The sequence below is a fragment of the Austrofundulus limnaeus genome, unplaced genomic scaffold (genome assembly GCF_001266775.1).
Source record: "Austrofundulus limnaeus strain Quisiro unplaced genomic scaffold, Austrofundulus_limnaeus-1.0 Scaffold28, whole genome shotgun sequence".
NCBI lineage: Eukaryota > Metazoa > Chordata > Actinopteri > Cyprinodontiformes > Rivulidae > Austrofundulus > Austrofundulus limnaeus.
Genome location: NW_013952430.1, coordinates 375,145 through 385,930, shown reverse-complemented (window position 1 = coordinate 385,930; position 10,786 = coordinate 375,145). Strand labels below are relative to the sequence as shown.

General features: G+C 41.4%; 1 protein-coding gene across 1 annotated transcript in view; it reads left to right on the top strand.

Moving 5' to 3' along the window:
• The window catches only part of bcl11aa (BCL11 transcription factor A a), a 74,353-nt gene that overhangs the window by 11,197 nt on the left and 52,370 nt on the right, over nt 1-10,786 (top strand). The window lies entirely within an intron of this gene.

Genomic DNA, 10,786 nt, shown 5'->3' with positions numbered 1-10,786 from the left:
TGTGTGTGTGTGTGTGTGTGTGTGTGTGTGTGTGTGTGTGTGTGTGTGTGCCCTCTCCTCCTGTCTGCTTCTTGGTCTTTGGCCAAGGGCATGCATAATTGATCCGGTGCCCGCGATCATTTTCTTGATGTAATTGCCCGGGTAAGATATGATGAAATCTAATGGATAATTTATCCCCCCCACCCCCCCACAACACCCTCCCCAAAACGGATAAAGAACCATCTGAAATGTTCCTTTTAGGCTTTTTGTCAGAGTGTGTGGGCGTGCGAGTGGTGGCTCGCTACTAGCTTATGTGCAGACGAACAACACAAACCAAAACACGGTTTCCCGGGAGGAGCGACGACGATGGGCCGGCGACGAGACGAGCGACGCCAAATGGTTTTTTTTAAAAAGAAAGAAACGTGACAAACAGTCACTCTGAGTCGAGTGAGGGGTCGATTCGTTTCCACAAGGCTGTCTGAAGTCGCTGTTTGGGATATTCAGTTTGAAAAGCTGCATTTGTTAAATTTTTTAAAATATTTTTTTTAGCTTAAAACTTCAGAGAATGTGTCGTGTTTTTTGGTTATCACAGTTTTTTTATTCCAAATTGTCTCTAAATTAAAACCAGTTGCCACAACAGCAATTTGCAATAATTAAAATGTTCTTACATGTGCAAATCAGCCTCCCTACAAAGGTAGAATAAACAATCCAGAGAAAAATATCGTAATTTATGATTTCTTTTCCTCCTGCTTCCTTCCTTGCTTTTGTCTTGTTTTGTTAAGGTTTTTTTCTCCCCGTGCTGCAGTTTTTCCACAGATGTGTTTCAACACGTTCTGGACTGTAGCTACAGCTGCTGATCTCTCTCGCTCTTTCACACATACACACACACTTGGACACACACTTTTCCTAATGTCACAGAACTGAACCATTTCCCGGCCTTTATTCGGTTCGTGCCTTCTCTTTTTTATTCATCTAAAACTTGTTGGGAAGCATCGGCTCTGAGATCCTCTCTGCAGATGTAACACACTCCGAGCTTCGTCTGCTGACAGATTGCTGGGACAAAGGGACACACACACACACACACACACACACGTACACATTCACACACACTGTTTATCTTTGCTGCACAAACGCATGCCCAAAACTGCAGCTCTTGGAGAGGTGTTGAGAGGAATAAGGGGGTAGAGGTAGGGACGATGGGGGTGGGGCACACAAAAAGAAAACTGGATAGAAAGGCACGAGAGCAGCTCATTGGGGGAGTGGGGGCAGAGGGGCCAGAGGAGGAAGGAAAGGCTGTGTCCTGGCGCTCGCTGTTCATTAACAGATGAACTTGGCCGGCGTCCAGGTGTTTGATGAGTCGGGTGTCGCAGGGCTGCATGTGTAATGGGTGGGTGCTGGGTGGGGTGGGGGGCACAGGCAGGCACAATTCCACGAACCGTGTTTCCTTGATTTGCCTCTGCTTTTTTAGCTTAGCGCTGGGTGATTAAAACAACATTTACCTGCACACACACAGACACACAGACACACACATTTCTGTCGCTGCAGATGAACCGGACCTGGTTAGTGCGACGTTTCAGGTTACAGGATTACAGGCAACAACAACAAAAAAGAAATGAGTCGAAAAATACAACAAAGTTCCACTTAAAGTCACTGAGACGTCTCAACAGGAAGCTAAAAACGCAGAGAAGTGGACTTGGACAGGGACGGAAGAGGAGACAGGTGGACCAAATGAGAAAGGCGACGTAGTTTTGACTGATGAGACAAACGAGATGAAGGGTGACGCGGACATCAGGTGAGACAAATGAGACGAATGAGACAGAAAAACGGGACAGATGAGACAGTTATAACATATGAGACTGATTGGATCTTTGAGAAAGACAGGGCAGGAAAGAGACAGGTGAGACAGACAGGATAGTTGATACAGGTAAGACTGGGGGGGGGGGCACATGACAAGTGAGATGAAGAGGACACATGGGACCTCTTGAGACATACATGGTCCAGATGAGACGGGTAAGAAAAAAGAGACATTAGACAAATGGGATGGATGATAATGATGAGGAGTTTTAGTGAGACAGATAAAAGAGACAATTTAATTATTTAAGAGATTGGACAGATGAGATAGGTGGGACAGGGAGGACAGCTGAGACAAGCTAGATTGGGCAGATGATGCAGATAAGAACACTGGGACAGATATAACAGGTGAAACAGGTGACATGAATGAGACAGGTGAGGCAGATGGGACAGGTAAGGTGCGTGGGACAGAGAATGACGAGACAAATGGGACAGGAAGTCAAAAATCTCTCTCGTCCAGCCTTCCTTCGGTTCATCTTCCTGTAAAATCGGAACATTTATGTCCACAGATGGGGTCAGAGAGTTCAGCAGGAAGTGTCTGTTCCAGTCTGAGCCGCAGGTTCAGGGGGTTGATGCCTTGCCAAAGGGCAGGTTGGTATCAGTTTGCTGTCTGGTTGTAACTCAGAGGGAAAGTGGTCGGCAAAAGTTTCAGTTCTGTCTGACAGATGGGCCTTACCCTGGAGGAAGCATTAATCTGTAGCGAGACGGGTGTTTTCCTGTCGCACGTCCGGGTGCAGCGTTCAGTTTTTAGTTCTTAGCTGTGAAGGCTGGTGTTTCCACAAACATCCAGTTGTCTAAATGATGGAATTTAGACCTGTTTTATTTTTACTTAGTTGTGAGTTTAACCCAGTGTCAAGTCAAATTAAAGTGAACCTTTGAAATGTTGCTTTGAAAAGACAAATGTATGGGCCGCGGGGAAAGCCAGAACGTGGGGCGGAGGATGCAGAGTTGGGGAACTTATTTCTAGCAGCAGAGCAGGTTAGGTGATGGTTATTTCACCTTATTTATTGGGATTTGTTTACACCCTGCAGGCTCTGAGAGGTGATTTGAAGCTGAATATTTTCTTACAGATCCCTACATGTCCATTTACCTGCAAAATGAGGGGAAATCCGTGTAATTTACGCACAATCCATACAATGTGACATGTATGGACCCTTGAGCAAGGCCCTCTGCTCCCCACATGTGGGCTCGGTGGTCAGTGGTTGCGTCAGGAAGTAGCAAAATCCTCGTGCAACTTTGTTTGCTGTGGTGAGTTCTGAGAAAAGGAACAGGTTTTACTGCAATAAAACTTTAGATCAGTTTAAGCTGTTTATATTGTCATTATGAACTTATTAATTAATTATTTTATTGATGCTTGTGCTATCTGGGCCTTCAAGTCTTTATCTTTTTAAAGCAAAAAACAATTGGGGAAGCACCACTGCATTGTAAACACACGTTTGTTCTTCTATACTCACAGGGACTTTGCATTGACTTCCATTCATTTACCGATCATTTTTATAGCCTAACCATGATCCTTTGCCTTAAACCCAACCACCCCAGTACATACCTGACCCTACACCTAACCTTAACCTGATTCACATTTTAGTCCTAACCTGAACCCCTGACCTACCAATGTTATTTCCTCCGATGGGGACCAGGCCTTTGTTCCCATTAGGAACAATGTGTCCTCAACAGGCTGTGTGTACTGGGAAATTTGTCAAAAAATCCTTCCCACCAGGTAACAAAAAACGTGTACACACATGCACGTAGGTGAAGACAATAACAGTTACATTATGGTAAACATAAAAGAAGAACAAAGACATATACAGTTACTGTTTACAGTGTCACACGTTTACTGACACAGAAGAAGAAAAGCGTCGCTCTACTTCTTTAACACAGAACCTACGAACCAGTTTTGGTGAATGCCTCATAAAGACTGGAACTGAATACGTGTTTGAGTCCTCTTTTTTAATTCACAAGAGAAAGTTAATTGTCACCAAATGACAATTAAAAGTCCTTGAAGTCCTTCCCTCCTCCGAGCTGTCAGCTTTTTAGATTAAAATCATTGAATGTTGATAAATGAGGGGAGTTAGAGCTGTTTTTGTCAAAGCTCGAACGTGAAGTGATGATGTGATGTCTAACGCTCGGAGTGACTCCCAGCTACTACCACATCAAATTCTAGCTCATTATCTATAACATGAGCTTTTTAGCCATTTTTCTGTTTGTTTGATTTGATTGTCGCAGTCAGTTGTAGAATCACACACTCGTGTTTTTTCCGATGAATCATTTTGTGTGTGTGTGTGTGTGTGTCAGTGATATGGGCGTGTGTTGACTTCTATTTAATCAGTTTGCAGACTTTATGTTTGCTCTGTTGGACCTCATTCACTTCATCTAAGCTGAACTTTGACCTGAACGTCATGAAGTGCAGATGGGATGAAACGTGCAGGAAAAAAAGTCTGTTATGCAACATGCCATCTTTTAACCACACCAAAGGCTTATTATTATTATTTTACCACTGTTAGCCAGGTGAGCTGGCTTTAATGTTGGTGAAGAGTCTCAGATTGTCATTTAAACTTTGATTTGGATCTATTATTATCCATTCAGTCATTCATTTTCTTTACTTACGTCATCCTTTCCTGGTCACTGGGGCAGCTGGTGCTAAGATCCAGTTATTTTTGTGCCGTTACAGTGAGAACAGTCTACGGGCCTGAACCGACCCTTGCGCACAGAAGATGATGTGATGTCACACACAGCGCGCTGTGTTTACGGATGTAAATATGGATGCTGCACTTGTTAGTATCAATTCTGAAATTGCGCAATCAGAGCCGACGACATCTTTATCTGCTGTGCTTTTTTTGATCTTACGTTCATGTTTGATCTTGATGCTTCCTGCAACAGAATTGTGAGGCCTGTCACACTTCAGTGATGTGAAAGTTTGATGAAACGTGGCGCGGATGTTCACACTGAGGTCAGTTTGAATAAAAAAGAAAAAAAACCCCGTCAGATTTGGATCTAATTTAGAGCCATATGTCACATGTGGCACTTTGTGTCTGGTATGAAACAAATCACATCGGTGATGTTCAGTTTGCCATAAAGATTTGGGCAAAGAAGGCAGATTTTGGCTATTTTTGCCCATACAGGGAATGTATCCTAATTTAGTTTTGAACATCTTATCTGGACATTTCCTTCCACTGATTTACTGATGCTTAAGTTTGTTAGGGATGAGGTTCTTTTTTTGTTTTTTTGTTTTGTTTCTGTACTTGGTAATTTACAGTTTTAATTCTACAAATTCTGCCTAAATTGAAGGCCTAGAAGGAAGGCTCATCCCTCACTACCTTCAGTGTCAGATTTCTAAATTGATAATCTTATGATGAGAAATAAAAAAGCTATAGCAGCTTTAATCAGACTTTTTAAAGAACATTCAACAAAATGTCATACAACATTGTGAGTTCTTGTGAGTTAATGATTAGAATGTGTGTGGAGGATGAGTTCTGGGTACTACTACATCATACATCAGCTCAGTGTCTTTAAAATAATCAAAGTTAGTCATTTTTTGTGTTTCTGACCACTAAAAGCTGTGGCTGCCCTTTTGACTTGGATTGACTTTAAAAGTTATCGAGCAGCAACTGATCCTTCAGTGATTACTCTCTAAAAGTTTCATTAAATTTCGTCCAGTTGTTCATGATATATTTTGCTAACAGACAGAGTTGACCCAAAGTTATTGGAAACGTTTTCAATTAAACCTCAGGCAATCAGTTATTGAGGATTACTCCCAGCTACCGTATCAGTTTTTAGATTAATCATAGTTTTTAATTTAATGTGTTTGCTTAGCTTCTGCAGCCATGTTGACAGAGATTGACTCCAAAGGGTAATGAGTTGTAGATGTGTGTCTAATAAATTCTTTCTAAAAAACTTGTGAAGTTTCAGCCTTGAAGCGTCGCACGCTGCAGATGTTCCTCTTGTGTGGATCACCAGGTTCTGCCACTGTGGCTGTAAGCTCGCTGACCTTCGCTGCTGATCCTGTTCAGGCAGAGCTTCGTTTAAACCTCCCCACACACGCTCTCCCTGCAGGCTTGTAAGTGGTGTTACTTAGTGGTCCAAACTTTGGCTGATTCTCTGCTCCCTCCCTCCTCCTGCAGGCTGTTTGTGGCCATATTACTGCATTAAAAAATGAGAGCTGCTTGGCTTGGAGCTACACCAGATTGGCTACCGTTTTTTCCCCCCCTCCTGCTGTGCTGTAATCTTATGTAAACACAGAAACCAGCTCTCAGCTCACTCCCACAGATACACACAAGCGGTAAAGTCTTGCCGTCAAACGTCCCACGAAGATTGAAAGCAGGCGAACGGGTTTCTGCAGGTGCTGAGCCGTCATCGCTTCAGTGGTTTTATACCAAAGAAACAGAAAAACACAGATTGACATGAAGGTTTAAGCTGAAATCTACCTGTGATTGTTAGCAGACTCTAAAAGGAATCTAAAAGTGCTGGAAAGCATAAACATTCATTTAAAGGGATCCCCGATTAGTTGTAACATTAGACTTTATTTGATAAACATATACTTTAGTAACAGTAAAAATACTGTAGGATGTTCAGTTTTTATCTTTTTTAAACTAAAAGTTTAAAAATATATTACACAGACAGAGCCATTTTATTTATATACAAAGCATTCTGGGTAAATGATGACTCAACTAGATCATCGGTGCGAGGCTGCTAGTGAGCTACTGTATATCCACCCTGAAGGTTAATCTTGGACAATATCTGACGATTGTCTCTTTTAAATGAAACCAGAGAGTGTTGACAGAGAGGAGAAGGTAGAAATGACTCAGTCTGTAACTGAAAATATGGATGGAGGACCTCAGTTTAGCTCGTTTGTCGCTCTAGTGCCGAGCTAATACATATAAGGCAATATAGCGCGAGGGCTAGCGTGAAGGCTAACAGGCTAAGCTGAGGTTCTTCTCCTATGAAGCAGCTCTGTTGTCCTCCATACATATTTGACTATTTGTCTATAAGAAATTTTTTGAAAACTTTATACAGAGAAGTTATAAAATCTGTTTTCACATCAGGATATTTCTAAACATTTTCCAACCCCAGACATTCATTTTTAATCCTCCCAGACATAAAAATATTCAATTCAGGGTGACCAATCTTGTAACTTTTTCCACTCTTCCATCTCCTCCTCTCCTTCCACAGCATTAAGACTCATAATGCTCTGTTTACACTCTTGTTTAATACGGTCCTCAATCTCATCCCATCCTCTGTTCTCAGTTGTTGGCTTGCTGTTTTCTGGTGGAGAAGAAGTAATGGTCAGTTTTTCTTCAGTTGTAGCCTGAGGGAACACATTTTCTGGTTCATCTATTTGTGATGCTGATGAATCCAGATGTTCTTCCAGTTCAGCAGCTTGAAGTAACTCCCCTCTCTGTGGTTCTGGTTCAGCCACTTGCATGTTGTTTTTCATTGGTGTTTCAGTTTGCACCTGTTGTCCTTCAGCCTCAGACGTCAGCTGATCACTCTCCTGTTGTTTGGTACAGCCAGAACTTGGTTCAGGAAATACTTCATGTTTGAAGCTAACAGCTCTGATCCATGTCGGTTCAAAGTCATTCCATCAGACTTGAAGAGATGCTTTCTCTCCCAGAAGAGATCACAACTATCCACAAAACTCACAGAGTGGTCAACACAGAACTTTTCCAAAAAACATTAAGGGCCAACAATCTGCTGAATCTCTCAGCTCCTCCTCTGGCTGTAGGAATGGGCCCACTGATSAAYACATCCATGTTGAGATTTTTAACTGCATTCAGCAACTGAATGAAATCCTTCTTCAGGATTTCTGACTGTCGGTTCATAACTTCAACACTTCCTGTATGAATGATGACGGTCTTCAGAGTTGGATATTCTGCTGAGATTTCCAGAATCTTCTCTGCGAGGTCAGACACTTTATCAGCAAAGCTCAGAACTTTGACTTTTTTCTTGTTCCAGAAGCCTCTGATCTCATTCACCATTTTATCTGTGATGATCAACATTTCTTGATTCTTGAAAGTCTCTCTTTGGACTTGTTTTGGCTTTGAGCTGGATCTGATCTCAGGTCCCTCTCTGAGGTCAGAAGATGAACTTTGTTCAGACTCAGTTTCTTCCAGGGGTGTGAATCAGTTTTGAAGAAACACTGCTTCATTTCACTGGCCATTATCAGCTGTTTTGATTACAGCCTGTCGCTGCTTTCTTCTCGTTGCTGCTGGAGAAAAAGCATTTCTCTGTAATTCTGGCCATTCAATGTCATCTAAGAGCTGAATCCTTCCTGAGAGATTTTTTGGTCTGGCACCAACAGAGTTCCATACAGTTTTACTCTCAGAAGCAGCTTCCATCTCTTCTCCATGTTGATCTCTCCTCTCAGCCTTCTCACCCATTTTAACACATGTTGAGTCCTCCAAAGCATTCATCTCTTCCAGATGATGAATCTTGAGCTTCAACACTGTCACCTTTTGGAGAAGCTGGCAGAAATCCTCTTTGGAAAAGTAAGGAGGCATCTTGAAGCTTTTCTGTACTCACTCTCAACAGATGATGTTCCAAAAATCTTCTCAGGTTCTTCAACAGCCAAAAATAAAATCCAATGTTCTCTGCTTATTCAAGATCATCCATCACGTCGGGGTCACCAAATTGTTGGAAAAACATGCGTTGTTCAAAATGGTACGTATGTTCAAATAAACAGGATTCAGCTGTTTTTTAAACTTTATTTACAGTCCTCTGACTCCAATCAGGTTCATTCAGCGCTCAGCAGCACAGGCCTCAGTGTACAACCTTGGGCTGATATCTGGAAAACCCAAACACAGCAACGCAACTCAGCTCAGAAGCAGAGACTCTAACACCCTGACAACTTCTTCTACTATAATAATGAATTCAGCTTATAATGTTCATCCCTTCCTGGTTACACCCCAGAGGTGTTACCTTTTATGTCAGACGTCAGAACGTCACTCAGTTTTGTTTAGGCTACGAGAAAGAACATATGATAACACACACACACCAACTCTTTGTCAGCTTCAACCTTACAGACTGAAATGATCAGAAAGTATAAAATACAAAACTGAATCTAATATTCATTTAATCAGTTACAAAATTTCTTCACATATTTTCAGTTACAGGCTGAGTCACTTCTACCTTCTCCTCTCTGTCAACGCTCTGGTTTCATTTAAAAGAGTCGATCATCAGATATTGTCCAAGATTAACCTTCAGGGTGGATATAGCTCCCTAGCAGCCTCGCACCGATGACCTAGTTGATGCCATCATTTACCCAGAATGCTTTGCGTGTAAATAAAATGGCTCCATTCATGTTGAAATATATTTAAAAAAATTTACAAAACTAAACATCCTACAGTATTTTTACAGTCTTTATTATACAGTTAAAATAAATGTTTATCAAATAAAGTTTAATGTTACACTAATCGTGGATCCCTTTAAGGAAAGCTTTTTTAAAATCTCTTTAAGAATACCACATAAAAATTTAGTTGTTAGTAAATTTTGTTGGTTACAGTTGCCTAGCTGTAACGGACGTCTTAATTGGCTTTACCTATAAAAGGTAATCGGTTATAGATGAACGTTTGGTGATTAATTTGTGAGAGTTTTATTAAAATATGTCCTCTGGTTTAATGAGAAATTTCACTAACAGACAAACAGTGTTGACTCTAAGTTAGCAACAAACTTTTACACAAAAATCTTTTGCAATGAGTTGCCCTAACAATATGTGTTGTGTGGCTACAACCACAACACATTTCACAACAATATCTTTAAATTTTTCATTATTATTGTGTTTCTTGAAGTTAGTTGGCATTGGCTGCCATCTTGAATTTGGATCACCTGAAACATTCGTTTGTAGATGTACATCTAACAATTATTTCCTGAAAGTTTCATTAAAATGTGTCCAGTGGTTTTGGAGATATTTTGCTAACAGACAGACTTGCTTGCAGTTAGTTCTCTTTGAAGCAAAACTCTTGAGCGATCTTATAGTCCTCAAAGTCAGTTTCAGCTACGATTACGCCAAGTTATAGTTAGATATCTGTGAAATCGACTGAATTGTAGCCTTTTTGTGTTATTATTGTTTGGTTTAGAATCAAGTCATTGTGGCAGCCATCTTGAATTGGAATGACTCCAGATTTGAAATATTTGTAAATGTAAATGCTGAGATGACTTTCTGTAAGCCTGTGGTTAACAGACAAACAAACACGCTAGCAAAAAACATTATCGCCCGCATTCTGATGACAAGTGATGACAAAGTCTGTGGACAGCAGCTCTGAATGTGACACCCGAGAGTTACTGCCAACGTTTTTAGAAAAGCTGTTACATAATATGGAGGATTTGGACTGTGTCTTGTGAATTAGTCTCAGCTACTACCACACCAACTTTCAGCTCATTATCTGTAAAGCTGTCTGAGTTAGCACCATTTTTGTGTTTCTGAAAGTAGCTTAGCTGTGGCGGCCATCTTGAACGGGATTCAAAGGTTGTAGATAAACGTCAAATGAATTCCTTCTGAGAGTTTGATCATTGGCTAACTCTACAGACAAACAAACAAACACAGACACAGACATTATCACCCGCTACCTCCATGTCGACATAATGTCAAAACGATGAGACGTGAGGGTGAAAAGGGGGAATCCTAAAGAAAGACGATGATAAAGTGGAAGAAAAAGATATCTGCAGCCTGCTGAACGGAACATGTTGTGACGTGACCCTTGTCCAGCTCCGTGTACGCATAAAAGCATCTGTCTTCAAAGATATATTTTATGTATGCGCACACGTGTGTGTGTGTGTGTGTTTGTGTGTGTGTGTATGTGTGTGTGTATATGTGTGTGAATGATCTATGGTTTGTGTTTACCGTGCCATATTTCGGCCTGGCCTGCCTTCACCGGCCTATGAATGATAAATTACGGATGTCCTTCGGATTCACCCGGGCACCTGTGGTCCCTCGCTCCCCAGGCCATGTGGTGGGGGGTGGGGG